This window comes from Zonotrichia leucophrys, chromosome 5 (genome assembly GCF_028769735.1).
Source record: "Zonotrichia leucophrys gambelii isolate GWCS_2022_RI chromosome 5, RI_Zleu_2.0, whole genome shotgun sequence".
Lineage (NCBI taxonomy): Eukaryota > Metazoa > Chordata > Aves > Passeriformes > Passerellidae > Zonotrichia > Zonotrichia leucophrys.
Window position 1 is genome coordinate 13,067,310 of NC_088175.1, and position 17,962 is coordinate 13,085,271.

Genomic DNA, 17,962 nt, shown 5'->3' on the forward strand with positions numbered 1-17,962 from the left:
TATAGTTGTGCAAAGAGTACTGGCAAATGAAAGGATTTATCCATAGTTTTATCAAAGTTCAAAGGAAAGTGAAGCGTCAGGACTTGGGTGTTTAGCTGTATATAGACTTCAGTCAGTCCATTTTTTACATGCATATTTCTCCATGAGTGATATACTCATCAAAACTGAGAAGTCATTGTTAGGTCAAGCCTTACATGCTCATAGATTCTTTTAATAGAGAGATGTGGCTATTTTGACCCTCTAGTCTGACCTCTTGTGGAATACAGAGGGTTTCCATAGCTCTTACTTCACCAGAGTCTGTTATGAATTACAATATTTCAGGATGAAAATAAAAACAACAATAAAAAATTACAACTCCCTCAAAACTCAGTGATCCTTTGAAGGTTCTGTCAATGGAGAATCCACTACACCCCATCTAGAGTTGTGGCACTGTTTAGGAGCCTTACTGTTAAAGCATTTCCCTTGTTTTCATTTAACTTCAATTTCTAAACATTATCTGCTTCTTCACCAACAGAATTAATTTCACAGGTTTAAAGTGCCTGAATTTTGTAACTGATACTGAACTTGCCTGCAAATTTTTTTCCCCAGAATATTGAATAAGTATTTAGTTTTATGTCTGTGGATATTTTCATTATATTTACAAATATCTGATCTCCTTATTAAATCATATTAAAATCTGACACAGATCTGTTGGTTAAGACATGTTAAGGTACATAGGGTGGATATTTCCTTTGATATTTGCTTATATAATTTATTGTCCTTCTGTTAATGAATCTTGAGACAAAGATTACAGATGTTGATTCTCTTTCTCAGAGTTAGTCACAGATTTGGATATTTTGTCAAATCCTTTTATAGTTCTCTCACCTCAGATAAACATTTGAGCAGTTAATTCTCATTTTTTTAATTGAAATATGTTCTGTGTGTCTTGTTATTATTTTTTCTGTGAGGATCTTAACTAGGACTCAGTGAACAGTGAAAAAAAGCATCCATTGCAGGTTATTTTGTCCTGCAATGTGTTGTGTTTCCTTCTGAGAATGTTAGAATGCAAATATTTGAGGAAAAGAGATGTTGAGAGCAGTGATCCAGGACAAACAAGATTTCAGTTGTGAATCTTGGAATTTACAATTGGTATGATGGTAAACTGCATAAGCATTGTGCTTTGGACAGCACCATGAACTAGAAATAATACCAGTGAACAAATTTGGATGTTGTTAAAGGATGTTCATGATTCACAACTGACAGCTAAGTTCACACATTATAGTGAAATTTTGCATTCAGTAGTGCTACTTAATCTGATTCAAATTTAAGCCCAAGTGCTGATATAGCTCCATGTATGAAATATATTGTGACATTGCTCTGTTTGTTGCTAAAAACAACAGTAAAGTAGTCAAAAGTCATATAAGAAGTACTAAATTACAGATAATTTTCTGCCTGATTGTCTGTGCTTACTTGCTGCAGTTGTGTCTGGGTATTGCCATGAGTATGTTAAAATACAGAGAATGTAGAGCTCACCTGTGGAGGGAATAACAGATTAGGTTATATGCTCTTAGTGGATCCTCTAATGTACATAAGAGTCTGTTTCATTATTATTATTCTTTTGTATTTTAATAATCATGATCACTGGGACATATATTAGAGAGCATAGCCTATCTTTTTCTGTGCTATTATCAGGGATGAGGATTGTCACTTAACTCTCTCATTTGAGAAATTCAAAACTGTAGGGGGATAGAATATAAGTAAATAAAGGTAGTATAGAAAGTAATCTTACCCTCCAAAGAGTTGCAGCTGTGTTAATTATTAAAGATTAGGAACAGGCCTGAGTTTAACAGGCCACAGCTGAAGCCAATAAGATGAAGAGTGTTATAAAAGAGTGGATTGGTTGGTTGAAGGAGAATGGGAGTCAGTTGGCTGCTGTGAGAAGAAGGAAGAGTCAGTGCCTGTAGGCGCTGCCTGTGAGAAACATCAAGGAGGTATGAAACTCTAGCAATATGGAACCCTTGTGACATAATGACAACACAAAACTGTTTAAGTGGAATAATTTGTTTTTACAACTCAGCTGTTTCATAGGATGTGATGATTCCTTGCATTTTTTTTGAGAAAGGAAATATATTTGGTTAGATAGCTGTTGAGACAGTACAGTATGTGTGGCCTCATCCACACTTTTCTCTGTTCAAATATTTTCTTTCATGCTGCTCATGAAATAAAATGGCTCAGGACAAATTATTACATTAGCTGTTGTTTTGTTAGATCATAAGATTAATGATCTTAAAAGAGCTGTGATCCTAAAATAAATATGATTCAAAACAACAGCAGTGACATGGACACTTCTGCTCAGGCCTTCCTAAAAGAAGCTATTGCTCCTCTGAAGAGAAGAAATTGCCTGGAAGTGCACACTCTCTTCTCCTTTCAATCTTCTCCTTTCAACTTTAATGCATTTTTAATATACAGTGGTTGTGTGTGTGGTTTCTGTGGCTGCACAAGGGTTTTGCCAAGAAACTGGCTAAGTTCTATGTGACTGATTTACGGATGAATGTTGAACTACAGCTGATTTTTCATTTTAACCACCTGTTTGAGTTTGAAGTCAGTTTTTTCAGCTGGGGGATACAGAAGGACAGAGGTCAAACTTCTTATGCAGCATGCTCCAAAGGTTAGAAGACAGACAGCCCCTCCAAGGTATATTTCACTGTCTGAATAACCTGGCAGTGTTATGCAGTCACAGCATCTAGCATAAAGGCCCAGGTAGACATATAGCCAAGTAATGGTAGGAGACTAAATTTTTTTTTTTCAACTGAGATGTCAGGTATTTTCTCCAGCATCTCCTTCAAGAGCAACACGGAACAGCCTGAAAAACTTAGTTAAGGTCTGTAAAGACACCTGGAGATGGAAAAGTGTTTAAGTTAATTTTATTAAGATTATGGCTATGTTTCACAGATAGGCCATGTCAACAGGTGCAAAAGTCAAGAATGGAATTGCAAGAGTGGTAACAACAGCTCTAAGTGCATAATGCATTTATCCAGGACATAAAGAGACATCTGTTACAGAGTTAGGCTCCCATCTCCTTTTCCCAGGATATTTTTAAAGAAGGTTCATATCTCCAACCAAGGCATTCTGGGATTCATAGAATGGAGTTAGTCCATGAATTAGCTGATACACAAAAGAGGAGAGAAAAAAATTACCAAAAGGATGGAGTAATGTGTAGTGGAAGTGATGAGCTAGAAACATCAATGAATGACAGGAGTTTTGGATGAAGTAGACTTAAGGGGAAAGGGACAAGATAAATATTACTTTCCAGGGAATTTTAATCTTCACTGGAACACTGTTGTTTTTCTGTGGAATTGGAGAAATTATTGAGCTTTTTTTCCTGTGTTCTCATTGATGTACTGGCCAAAATGAGCAATCAAATGCCTGTAATTCCCTCTCTAAGGAAGGTAACAGTATGTGCTAAGTGTTTGGGGAAGACGCTGGGGTTGCAGTAGGTTCAGCTGTGGGTCCTAGGCAATATCCTCATGGCAGGTAGCCTCTGTCACTTACCATGGTGTCTGCAGGGTTAAGTGTGGAAGAGGTACTTGGTGCTGGCCCTTGAGTCAAAGTCAGCAGTGTTCACACTGGGTGCATGCACCCTGGGGGGGCATGATGCCTGAGACTTCAGCAGAGTATTGTGGCTCAAGAAGGCCCAAAATATTTCAAGGATAACCTTTGCTGATGGATTTCTATTTAAACATTTATCTTCTGGTGAAATGCAGAGGGGGAAACCAAACACATTCTGCTAGGGAGCCCAATAAAAACTTCTGTGGTGCTGGCTTGTTCAGTCTATCGCCCTAACCTCCCTGTGAGCCTGTCCTTCCCTGGTAAGGGAACATCACCCATGAGCCCTGCTGCAGCTCCAGGAATGGCAGGCAACAGAGCCAGGGACAGCAGCACATGTTCAGGGCTTCCAGTCCATCAGTGCCTTGTGCCTGACTCTGTTCCTGCTGGAACCTCCCAGCAAATGGGGCTGCTCCAGGACAAGGCTCCTGCCCAGTCCTGAGCCCACCCCAAGGGCTGTGCACAAAGGGGAGCCCTGTTGCAGATGGCAGGGTTTGGATCTGCCAGGACCATGCTGAGCCCTCAGCAGAATGTGGCTGGGCACTCAGGAATGGCCTCTGCAATGAGCAGGTGGCTGAGCTGGGGATACCCGATGGCTGGCAGACAGCACCAGATAGGAGGGGATGGGCTCTTTTAAGGAAAAATATCTTGGACAGAGGTGAGCATAGTGCCTAGCCTTGCTCCTCCTCCTGCAGTGTGTGATTTTGGCTCCTGCTGGTGTGTGTGAGGGTTGCTCTGTGCCAGGAGATGGATGGAGCCATTCAGGCACAGCAAATCTGGTGCTCAGTCTGTGACAGCTGGAGCTCTTTGGCTGCAAAGGGTGCTTTGAGATCCCTTTGGCAGTGAAAATGGGACCTTCCTTGCTGGCAGAGTGATCAGCATCTTGGGGCTTTTTTTTTTTTATTTATTTTTTTTAACATAATAGATGAGGATTTTGTGGATAACTTGTTTGAATCCAGACCTCCAGACTGTACTTGAAAAGCAGGACTGCATCTGCTGTGCTGTGACCTCTCACACTGCTCTTGTAAAATGGACACACTGTGGGGCTCATCATCAGGGCACAGCAGATCCCCCTGGGCATGGATACAGGATCATGCTGGAAGCAAAAGGGGTGACAGTATTTTGAAGCAAACTTTTAAAGAGTTGTAGCTCAATAACCATATTGAGAGGCTTATTAAAATAATAACAGCACATTTGTTAATAATTAATCACTGGCATTAATAGAGGCCTTTTCAGCCAAAGATGCTAAGTTCTTTCCAAATTTCACTGACCAAAATTGCCAACAGTAAGGATTGCCAAAATTGCCTAATCCATCATCATGCAGTGCCAGCCCTGACAGCTATTCAATTGCTCACTACATAGCAACTATTAAGTAGCTATCAGATTGGTGCAGAAAGCAAGGAGTTTGCTGTATGTCCAAGAAAAGGTTGAAAAGAAGTTGGTGAAGGGGTGTGGGTACTGCTCCAAGATTGACTTCATCATGTAATAGCATCCCCACCTTTTAGCTGTGTTCACTCATGGATCTCAGTTCACAAGCTGTGATTTTGCATGCCACCTGAGTTAGATGGTCCCTGCTAGCACAGTGGTGCAGAAGGATGTGATGTGTCCAGAACTACCATTGTCATAGATTCCTGCTGAAGGTTGGCATTTGCACTAACCCTGAGAATCTTTTGGATTCCTTCTGGTGTTTAAAGGCATTGATCACAATGATAAAACAAAGCCTTGATCTACGCCCTGAATATTTAATTTCAGCTCTGTTCTCTCGTTTTATTGCCTATTTCTCATAGCCTGAGTTGTCTTATAGTGATCTCTGTTGACTGTGAAACAAGGCCAGATGTCCAATTTATGTGCTTCAGTTAAATTCCTAAGAGGTAGTTGATAAAAATCCAGCCAAAATGCTTGCAAGTTTTTATTGCATCTGTCTGCCTTAGTGATGTTACACCTGTTGGTATCTGAATATTTCTGCAGCCTCTCCATATTTAACACAGGAAATTTTTCCTCATTACGAAATATCTCTTGAGAGTCCATTGCTAATGAAATTGCTTCATATTTATTTTTGAAGTTGTATATAAACAACTAGCATTATTAGGATACAATTACCAGAGAGTAATCACAGAATTACTGTAAACACAGTCTTCAAAACATACTGCAAATTAATATTCATGCATTTCTTAATCTGCCATTTGGAGCGAAAGCATAAATCCAATCTAGGCTTTATCACAAAGGAATAATATCACCAGGGGAAACTGGGCTGTTTTGCACTTTAGAGTAATTAAAGGGAAAAGTCCTGTGACTCTTTTCACAGTTCTGGAGGTGCAACTGCTGTGGCTGCTGATGCTCAATTGGGCAACACATTGTGCCAGTGATAAGGGAGAAAAGAAAGGCAGCATTTAGACATTCCTCTATGCTGAGATATTGCGGCATTCAATCAAATGTGTGCAGCTGACTCCAACAATGTTGTTTGACAGCCTGGTATTTGCAGGAAGTCTAAGGTTAAGGATAGCTAAGGAATATATTTGAATTCTGCCATTAACAAACAACCATAGGTCTTTTGTTGTCTAAAGCAGAAAGAAATAAGTGAACTAGTAAAACTAATGTCTCAGAAATCAGTTTGTGCAGCTCATTTATGTTTGCTCTGCTTAAATAATGCTTTAGCACATTCTTCACACAACTGGAAATAGACTAATAATGTAAAATAATGGGAATGATTAAAGAGTGGTGAAGTGCTTTCTATTTCATGAATATGATGCTTGGGGGTAATTTTTAATTACTTATTTTTAGATGTCCAGAAATCAGTTTTGCAAGGGCTACAGGACCGTAAGTATGCATATATATTAGAAGATGTAAAAATGTAATTCTTCCATAACTGAGAAGAAGAAAACTGAATTTAGAATTCAAATTGAGATGAGTGAAACTAGGAGTCACTTTTGAAAACTCAGCTTATTCACAGTCAAATAGAAAGAGTGGCAAAACAGATTTTTGTGACTCTACTAAAAGTTTTGAGAGTTTAGAACAAACAGGAGGAGAAAACACTGATCATTCTTCTGCTTTTTAAAATGATGTTGCTCTAAGTGTTGTTATCACTCTCATGTGCCCGTTTCGGCAGAGGTTTAAGTATTTAAGGAAAGACACAGTGGATGACAAGCTATTCAGACCAAAGATATTTCAGGACAAAAGTCTGGTTTCCACAAGACTACAATTGTAAGGACTCATTTGCTAGTGAGGCCTGAGGGTGCAGTTATGTGGTGAGAGGACCACAAGATGCGCTGACACAAGTGACCCTGAGGTACCATGTTCCCAAACTCCCTGGGCATTGCAGGTTGCAAACACTCTTGTACTTCCAACTCCCACATTTATTCCTCTTACAGGCAAGAAACAAATTGTTGTTGAACAGATGCTAAGAAGCTGTGCATATGCTGTTTTGTTTCTCTTTTACTTTCTCGTTATATTGTGTCTCGTACTACACTGGGCACAGGACAGTATGTTGCATTGTGGTCAGGGAATGTGTTTGAAAGAATGTGTCATTTTTACAGAAATGCTAACAAAATTCAATGCAGTCATGACAAAGCTCTTTTTTCTTCCTGCCTACAAAAGACAGCATTCTTCCATTTCTTGTTACTTCTGTCTGTCTCTTAATCTATGCCCAACAAATGAGGCAGAACATTCCCACAGAGTAATGTCTCCTTACGTAGATAAGGCTTCTAGTTAGGAACATTTTAATGGAGTTCAGATTTAAGAGAAAAAGAATAGAGATTAAGCAAGTAAGACTAATACATATTTTCCAAACATATTTTAAATGAGAATGCTACAGTGAAGCAGAATGATGCTGCATATAAGATAGTAAGAAGTCGAAGGCATTTTCAGGTGCCAAGAGCTGTACAAGGGGTGGGTTCTTGCTGCAGTAATTGTGAAGGGGCAAAAAACCAAGCAGATCTGACCAAAAAATTATTTTGGTTCCCAAGGTCACAGAAACCATCATGGACCACATTTCTGAAATTTCCAGTGAAAGGGTGAAATTGGTTAACAGGGAGTCTGAGGCATTAAGGAGAAGGGCAGAATATGGGCTTATAATACTAATAAAAAAGTGATATGTGGCTTTTCATTAACTTGTGTTTCTTTATGCAAATCCTTTGGGGATACTTTATGCTTGATGATATAGAATTAATCTTTTTTATCTCTAAAGGTGTGGTCACAAAGGTTCTATAGCTTTTGTGGCAGAGATAGTTTAAGTGTGAATTATAAAAAAAAAACGAAGGAAAGATAAAACTCATGAGTAATGGAATACAACAACCAGCTGAAAAAGTTTAATGAGAAATGTTTCTTTTGAAGCACAGCATGGTAACAAGAAAGGATGCTGTAAAGAGAGGGGAAAACTTTATGAAAGGACATTATTTTTATAAGGCTTGTCATTGTGCAAGAGTTGAGGAGAGAGGGTATACTTAGAAATCTTTCATGGAATCTCAGCACTGCATGTGGCAACAATCAAGGTTTTTCCTCTAGGACATTGATTGAAATTTGTATATTAACTTCTTTCTGGACTAAAGACTTAGTTTAATACTTATTTCCTGTCTGCATCTGAAAAAAATGCAGTTCTGGGTACTTGAGGAAGGATAAAAATGATATCTGAAATTTAAATTTTAGTTCCCTGATGGGAAAGGTATACATCTCTATGTAGAAGAACAAGAAGAGAACTAAAAATCTAGGGGTAACAGGGTAACATTCAGAAAAGAAATCAAAAGAAAATGCCTAACAGATTCTTCATTGTTCTGTTATTCTTGCTATATTTATGTTCTATGTGTTTATTCCATTGAGTAAGGAGGAGTGTTGTAAAAATATTTGTGCTTTTTTCCCTTCAGAAAGGCATGTGACAATGTATAATCTACACCCAAAAGTCACAAAACTTTGGCATCTTTAATGAAACTGTTAGGAAGATACAGCTATCTGATAGCTCTGACACTGCAGGTAGGCAGCAGATATTTTTCCTTTTATTTCTTGGTAAGGCTATTAGAAAAGCTGACCAGTTGATGCAAATCCATGCTGTATATGCTGATGATTTCATTGCAGAAGATGTAGTGCAATAGATGACTGAGATTTGTTGGGAAGAGGAAACAAATGGGATTTAGTGAAGTGAATGAAGAAAAATTGGTTATGGTTGTAAGGCAGCAGAAATGGTCTGGATGAGTATACACAGAAGCTGACAATCACAAATACCAAAAGACCATAGAAAAGAGTGGCAATGAGGGAGGGGATAAGGACTTAAGCACAAAATACATATAAAGGGTAAAAGTACAGCTAGTTTAGTTAACCCATATTCAGAAGAGAGGTTAAGAATTTAGGGCAGTGGGAAGCAAGCAAGCTCCATGCCTCAGAAGAAATTGTTCTGATAGTGTTTGACCTGACACCAAACATTGAGAAAATGAGGGAATTATAAACATGTCTGAGGAAATTGCTACTGGAGGGGGGAAATACTCTATTGTTTAAAGACTGTGCCCCAACACCTATATTGTTTCAAAAACTGGATTGAGTGGATTTGCGTCCCATTAAAATAATATGAAGTACTTACAAAAGGAATCTCTACCCTGTGACAAAGGGCAGCAGCCTCTGGCTCTAAGGAAATGGTAGGAGGAGGAAGGTTTTGTGGAGAAAACTTATTATGAGAGATATCAGAGCCCCAGTGAGATGGGAGCACATATCACAATGAATAATTCTGTGCTATAAAGGTGATTGAGTGTGATTCAGAAACATTTTCTTACCAAATTTCTGTGATTGTGTGACAGAGCTTTGATTCTTGATTTATAGCATTTCATTTGTAATGCTTAATTTCAGAAAGCATGGGATTTCAATGTTTCTGTCCCTTGTGCACTGGTTGCATGGAAAGTAGCAGCAGAAGATGGCAGCAGAGATTGCTGACTACATCTCATTTCTTTATATGTGCAGGCGAGTAAGGGTGCTTGGTGAAAGAACACAGGGTGAACTTTCCTTTAAAAATATACTGATTTAGTTCTGGGAAGATAAATTCCTTAACTCTGAGAACACATTCATCAGTTCATTTTTTTATGGAAATGATGTGGGAGTTATGAAAGAAAAAAACATACTCCTTGTATCTTTCCATATGTCTTAATGGCAACACTTGCAAGCAGTTGAAATGGTCCTTGCAAAAGATCAGGGACACATTCCCTTTACATGGTCCTCCTGCCTTAGCAATAACTCATGAAAGGTAGGTGCCCTACATTCTGTGTGAAAATAAAATAAATTCAGAATTATAAAGAAGTGCTGAAAAATTTCATATAAAGTTGCTTAAATGTCAACAGGTGACTCAAAGAACAAATAAGGCCAAAACTGTTATTTGTCTAATATCAAGCCATTGTAAAGATCTGCCTGTAGGTTAATTTGACCCTGTGATCACAGGCAGTGCATGTAGGTGTAAGCTTAAGCGTGTAGGGAGAGTGAGGTACTTCAGTAGATCAACTGATACAGTTGTAAACCTGTAAACCATGCTCATGACTTGAGCATCCAAAAGTCTTTTTGGTTGACAACTGTATCAGTTGATCTACTGAAGTACCTCACTCTCCCTACATGCTTAAGCTTACACCTACATGCACTGCCTGTGATCACAGGGTCAGGATAACCTACAGGCAGATCCTTGGCTTGCTATTAGACAAATAATATTCCTTCTCATATCACAGAGAGCCACACACCCACAGACTCTGTCTGTGCTATCTGGCCAATCCTGCCTCAGTGGAAGTCAGAGGATCATTCCTCAGAGGCAGGAGAATACCAGGATGGATATATCTATAAAGGATGGAGAAGCAGCACCACTGCTGCCTTGATGCCTAAAGTGAATTTGAAGCAGCTGTCTTGGCTGTTGGAAATTAATGTTTTTGTATTTTTGCCTGGGCATAAGGAAGCTCGCTTGAAATCTGTCTGTGCTTCTGCTGCTTTTCTAATAGCTATAGGAGAGTCAAGATGCTCTTGTTTTTTAGTTTGGTTTTTTTTTCCTTTTTTTTTTCCAGCCAGCATCTCTACTTCTGTGCTGAATATTAACTGTTTGTAAAACTGTGTAACTGAGGCTGATAGACAACTTAATTTCTTAAGTAAAGAGAGAAGCATGACTCAGGTCTGCATATTTGAGCCCTTATTAGTCTTCAGAACCTTTCAAATCAAAGGAAAAAAGAAAATCAGTGGGTGCATAATGTTCTCCCTGGAGGTGACGTTTTTAGAGCATCCTTTAATTCTGACAGAAATTTTCCATGATGTCTCTTGAAGCACGTCTGCTGTCTTTCTTCCCAGTTGTTAATGACTGCCACTTGTCAAATGGGAGACCTGGAATAAAGAGAGTTTAGCTAATAGCTCCACAGTATTAAATTTTCTGTCTCTCATACATGCATCTACTTATCTTTCTGGTGAGTGTAAATCAGCTGCTTTACCCTGGTATTTTCTTTATAATCATACTGGAGGTCAAAGCATTCATGACTGCTATATTAACCAGAATAAACTTCTGAAGGAATAAATTCACATTTGGACATATCTTACCTCAATATTGCTTTATTATTTAGGCTGAAGTCAGAACACTTATTACTCCTCATAATATACATATTTATTCCTGGCTTTTTCCTCCTCAATAATGAAAAATGGAAAAAAAAAATTGAAATGTACTCCAGAATGCAATCTGTAAAACTCTGATGACTTGCAGTGTGTGAGGAATTATCCTTTCTGCCACAGAATGCAGAGTATTGCAACGTAAGGAAGCCATAATTGGTTGCATCTTTCTCATTTCATTTCAACATATGTGAGTTTATATTTCTAGTGATTATTTCTGAGAGATTGGTTCTTTAGGTTCAGGTTGTATAGGTGTTTTGAAATGATGGATGGGCTTTTCAGAACTTACAAATATATTTTGTATGACTGTTGCTACATTCAGAAGGTAGAGGTGGGAATATGGGTCCTACCCTGAAAATGAGAATAGTTGTGATGTTTTTTCCATTTCCTGGAGCCTCTCTTCATGCTTAATTTGGCTCTTTTGTACCAGTCTTTTGGAAATAAAATGCATAAAAGTTCTGATGAGCTCCTATATTGTTTTTATACAAATTTTGTTTCTTGTGGCTGTAGGTACCACTGGTCCTTGTCTAGGTGCAAAGGCCTTTCAAGATCGATGTTTAAATATGAAGGTACCATATTTAACTTTTAAAAGTGTGGAAACAGCCACAGGGACAGCCTTTTTTATATCCTAATATATGCCCATCTCAGCTAGCTCTGTCATGTCATCTTAATTTTTCATTGGTAAAAAATTTAATTCAGTAGTAGCAGCTTCTTTTGAAGATGGAGACCTCAAGTATTTGGCCTGCATAAATATTCTTGGGAGGATAAAACTAGCTGGACTTAGACCAAAGGAAACTGATATATTTAAAATCTAAAAAAAAAAGAGAATTAAAAATAATACAGAAGCCTAGCCCGAACCACAGGATTATTAGGTTAGACTGGGAAAACAATTATTCCCAATGGGAAGCTATTAACTAGTGTCTTAGAAGATGTTAAAATAATTGTAGTGGATTTAAGCTTCAGACCCACAATTGTATAAAAAAATGAATATATACTGTGAATTTGTTTCCCTTTTATTTTTTCTCCAAAGGATTAAAATATTTATTGGGCTTCACTGATGGAAGTTATACAGGCATCACTGAAGTGAATAGAAAGAATGGCCTAGTATTCAGCTGAAACATAAATATTGTTTTTCTTTTATTTTCTCTTTTCTTGGTTCCAATTTTACCAATCAGCTGGTTTTAATTTGGGGTTAAACAAAAATATGGAAAACACAAATGTCGAATAGAATATTTAAAATTTCTTTTAAAAATTAATGTTTTTTGATTTTGGGGCATTCAAGATATTATTATTACTATAATATCTATTATTCCACAGAAGGATTTGATTCAATAATCTGCCATCATCTTTGTATTATATTTTGTACTTTTTTGGGGGAGAATTCCAAGTTAGACTTCTTTTTTCATGACTATAAAAATTCTTATATTCTTCATGATTGTAAGTTCTTTTATGACATTGAGAGACAGTCTTTCAAAAATGTATCTTAATTTTTAAAGTATTCCACTAAAAGCTGGGCTAGAACGAATTGAAATCTGGGAGGGGAGTTTCCCTGGTGACCTTGATTGTCTATACTTCACTTTTTGAGGTGGAGAGAAAGGGAAAATGACACCTTCATAGATCTCTCTGTAGTGAGTCACAGTAAAATGCTCAGTACAATGAATTGGTTACTTGGGTTTTTAACTAACTGAGAAATAAAAGAATCATTAAGTGACTTTCATAAAGAAGTAGACAAGAAAAGTATTTAAATACGAGTAGGTTATATCCCTTTCTTTGCATCTATGCATATAGCACCTAACATAACTATATGTTGAAATGCTGTGCTAAATAATATACATATCATCTCCTTTTTCTTGATGTAAAACTGAAGCAGGTATTCAATTTGTCTGAAATCACTCAAAGAAATAATATTAGAATTATGACAGTCTGGGAGTTGCCAATCCCAAAATTACTTCATATATCACACTACAAATGTGATACAGTTCAGAAATTTAATGCTGATATGTCTTTGTCAGAGCAAGTACAGAAAAAAGAAAATTTCTGAAATTTAAAATACCTGTAGTATCTCAGAAATTGGCAGATAACGATGTGAGAAAAACACTAAGCATATGGTAAATTCAAAATAAAGATAAAAATGAAAATGTTATGATGTTCATAAGAGGTAAATAAAAAGCTTTCCTAGGGTAAATGGATCATTATTCAGAAAAAATGTGGTTAGAAAACTCCATAGAAGTGTGTGGAATTGGAAAAAGGTATGTGAACAGGTGAAAAAGGTATGCGAACAACTATGCAGATAGATACAGGGCTCCTATTGATTCCCTTTTTTATGTGGAAATCTATGTACATCACCAATACGGGGTTGGAATCACAGAGAAATTGAGTTGATAACATCTGATTTCCCCTTCTCCTTCTTGTTCTGAGTCTGGTTTTCTAGCTCTGATAAAAACCCTCATCTTGTCTTTGTGAGTTGTGATCCCCTCTTACGCATCTTCAAACCCTTTTTGGGAGAAGCTTAATGTAAATGGTCCCACTCCATGCAGGATGGGGGAAAAGAAAAGATCCTATGTGTTCACTTCTTGCCTGTTTTTCCTGAGGCAGAGGACCTTGAGTCTCTGTTAGCCATGGCCCCAACCACTGGGGTTGGCAGCGTGACAGAGAATTTACACACGTGAATGGAGGATCAGGTGCCAGCCCATGTAGGGGGATCTGCTGTGTTCTGACACTAACAAAGCAAATGGCTCCTACAGGACTCCTTTATGTGTTTTTCCTTTAAATTTGCATTTGTTTCAGGTTGAAAAGGAGATATTCCTTTTATGTATCTTGGTATATAATGATATATACCAGTCTTGTGATTCTTGGTGATACTCAGGCTGAACATGATACTTAATATAATTTGGAAAATTCAATACTAACAGCTCCTCTGGCCACTTAAAAATTTCTATCTATGAAAATAAGAGTTTTCTGTGTCCTGCAGGGAAGGAAGAAAGGAAGGAACTGGAAGCATCTAGGCATCCTGATTATTTGCATCACGTGGGTGAATAAACTCATGTAACAGCAAGTACAAAGTAAAGGCTGTAGATATGATGGAAAAAGAATTCTTTTACAGCCCATCTGTTCTGAATTTCCTGTGTGTTTTCAAAGTAAGATAATCCCTTGAATATTGTTAATGAATTTTTTAAACTAATACTGAAATATATCATCCACAATCTACAGGTCTATATTCACATTAATTTTTATGTATATAATTTCAGATTGCATAGTGTGATTATATGCTATGTAAGACTTGCAGCAGAGAAGCATCTTTATATTCACATACTCTGCAAGTACGTAGAATATATTTATCTATTCTTTTTTTCCTCAGCTTTTTTTTTTTCTCCTGAAAATCAGGAATTCAATATTCAGTGGAATTATTGTAGTGGACAGAATGCCCTTCAAGCTCCTAAGGTGTAAGAAAAAATTTCTGTGAAAAACACTAGATTATTCCTAAAACCAGTCATCAGCTTTGCATTTAAGTGCTGTTGTCTTAATTAATTTGGTGAGAGCTGGTTCCTTTCTAGGACATATGGATTTCTTGTGCAGTACATCTCAATACATCTTTCTATGAATTGTAATTAGATGGACTATAAGGAAACAGAGACACTGTTATTAGGTATCCCTTGCAATAAAAAAATTCAGCCCATCAGCCTGGCATTGACATTTGAGGTTGAAGAGGCAGTATAAGTGTTTAAAGATTAATCTCCCTAATGGTTCAGTTAATCTTCCCAAAGCCTTAAGGGATTTGACTGACAGCTCCATGAATTTCCTCCTCAAGTGTGCATTTATAAGAACAAAGGGATAACTGGAAAAAAAATCTATATCCTAAACCCACAGGTGCTTCAACAGGCTCAGAAATACTAGACACTTTGTCATTCACTTCTTGTAGATTCTCAGCCTTCAGTACTCTGTACTACTCAGGTTCCTCTACACCCTACATGACATTCTTCATTTTGTGGGCTTGAAAAGTCAAGTTTTTATTCTTCAATAATGGTATCAAAGAGGATTTATTAAGAGGCTTCCCATTGTAGCACAATATATGTAAGACATTTAAGACAACTCATAGAGAATCGGTGATTCATTTTATTTCTAAGGTCAAATTGTTGTTCACTGCCATGCAAATATAAATCTGGAAATTAATAGTTTCTATGAAGCACATCCCTGGCAAGGGATATCAGGGAATTCAGAAAAAGAAAGGAAGAGACTTTACTGTAGCAGATAACAGATTTTATTCAATCTAAACTAGCATAATTTAAACTTGACCAGTCATCTCAAGAAAATAGGTTTTTTTGTGATGTTGATGAACTCTTGGAGATAGAGCATGTTTTTTCAATCTGTTTAATCTGAGTGCTTCTTCCTTTGCAAGTCTGGCAAAACATCAGAAACTTGAAGTAAAAAGAAGCAGACCAAACATGGATAGAAAAACTATGTCAGATTATAAGGACTTTCATAAATTTTGCTTAATCTGGTTCTAACAATTAACAAAGTGTGTCAAATATTACAATGAAATTGTTGTAATTGCTTTTTTCTTCCTTTTCATGGCTCAGGGTTCTGAGCTGCTGGAAAGTCTATGGAGATGCCCCCTCAATTGGACTACTAAGTAGCTAAATCACCTATCTCTTGTGCTTTGGTGTTCTCATGATTTAAAAATTAATTTTCTCACTTCTAAATGCTCCTTCAAGATGCACAAACAGAATACAGAGAAAAGAAAAAGAAATTACATGCTATTTCTTTACATGAATGCCACTATGATTGATTTCAGAAGAAAGAAAATTGTTTCCCTTGAGAAGTAAATTATAATTTTCTTGTATTTCATGCCTTCCTACCTGCATGTGAAGAACAGAGATCTCCTCCTGGGGTTTAACACTGAAAAAGTTAAAGATAGGTCTGGATAAACTGTTCTGTGACCCAAAAGATTTGAGCTGGGTCAGATAGATTATACTCAAACTGACATTTATAAATGATGCTATCTGTTGACTCCAGCTGTAGAGCATATCCAAAACAGAAATATATTGGGACAGGGGAAGAATTCTTTGCTGCACTGAAGGTTTAAACTCCTCAGAGGCTGATTAAGTGTAAGGCAACCAGACAGTTGGTCAGATTTATTCAGTATTATGACAAGATATAATTACTTACTTTAAGAGGAATCATCATCTCAATATAGGAGAAATGGCTCGGTTTATTTAAAACTGGTGAGAAACAGAGGTGTCTGCAATCCCAGGAGAACAAATGTTGTCAGCAGTTATGCATTAAAGGCCCAGAGTACTTGGATTCATTTCAGCTAGCCGTTGTTCCACATATGATGATGTTACACTTTAAAAGGATAGAAAAGAATGGAAGTTAAGCAAGCCTGGCTTGCATGACCAGAGCTGAATAGAGAAAGAAAGAAAATAAAACTCTACCATCTCAATGCTGGACAAATGCCAAGCAATTGGTACAGAATATTCTGATGTTACTGAAGAGCCTTGATCGGGCCGGTAGAAAAAGGAAAGCTCAGAAGGTTGTGCTTCAGAAGGCTATCAAACTCCAGTTTGTTTAGTGTGGTCTGAATGATAGAAGGAAAATTATTAAATAAATATCTACAGAATACATACAAGGTACAGGATATAGATATAGAAATGAGATGGCTGAATGATAGAAATAATCAGATATGGCTGGTCCTGCCTTGGGGCAGAGCTGTAAGGTGTGTTCTGGATGACCTCTTTCTATGACCACCTTTCTTCTTTTGACTATGTTCCCCTTTCTCTGGCAAAGGATTTGGAAGTCAAACCAGCTGTGGCAGGAGTTTTGACAGGACCAGAGCCAAAGAGTCGGCTGAGACACAACCCTATCCTTTTCCAGTGACAGGACCTTCTGGATCTTAGCATGGGTGAGAGGAGCAAGAACCCATGGGACCAATGGAAAATGGCCACTTTGAAAGCTTCTCCTGCTGCTCTGGGACTCTTGTCCTGTGATGGGGCAGTGGGTGATGAACAGACTGATGCCCAAAGTACACCTATTAGCTTATGGCCAGGAAAACCAGGCATGGAAATCAAGTGACAAAATTTCTGATCTGGTATGATCTCCACACTGAATCCCTCCTCAAAAGGCCTTTTGAGAACTGCAAATGACTCCATGTTTAGAATTAGAAAATTCTAGCATAGTCATGCTGTTGCAACACTGATGGACATAAATTGTCAGATATTGCCCTTCTTTACTGAGCTAGAATGAGTGCAGATTGTTGCTTTATAATAAACATGGAATAATTGCAGGAGTAATTGGCATTCTCTGTTAAAACTAGTAAAACTATAGTCACAAAGGGAATTATGGGAGTTTACACAAAGCAAAATAGGTCAACAGCAGGTGGCCTCAACAAGGTTCCCGCCTCCCTTAATTTTTTTGTGGATTTTGTGACACTTGCACAACATCACAGTATTGGCTTGAGAATTTCTGCCATTTGTTCAGAACAAATAAGCTTCCATCTTCTGGGGACAAGCAAACAGTTTCAAACATGTTGTTATGGGAATGTAGAAGATAGCCTCAAGAGCTCTCTGAATTTACTGAAGGCAGTTGCTGCTTTGTTAGCTTTAATTTTAAAGCATTTTGATTCCCTCTCCTCACCCCCATTGCTATGTTGCCAAGTGATTGTTAAAGATTAAGAGATCAGGAAGAAACTACCTTCTCCATATTTTTTTTCTTTTTGGAAATATGATTTTCAGGATTTTTATGATCTCGCTCATAACCTCTAAATCCTACTTCATTTTACATT

The 17,962-nt window shown here is 37.5% G+C and overlaps 1 long non-coding RNA gene across 1 annotated transcript; it reads left to right on the plus strand.

Moving 5' to 3' along the window:
• Positions 1 to 1,903: 1,903 nt before the first annotated feature.
• LOC135448822 (uncharacterized) lies at positions 1,904 to 17,401 on the plus strand. Its single transcript, XR_010440589.1, has 3 exons — positions 1,904 to 1,970; positions 8,442 to 8,547; positions 16,969 to 17,401. It is a non-coding gene; the product is annotated as an uncharacterized LOC135448822 (long non-coding RNA).
• Positions 17,402 to 17,962: the final 561 nt, after the last annotated feature.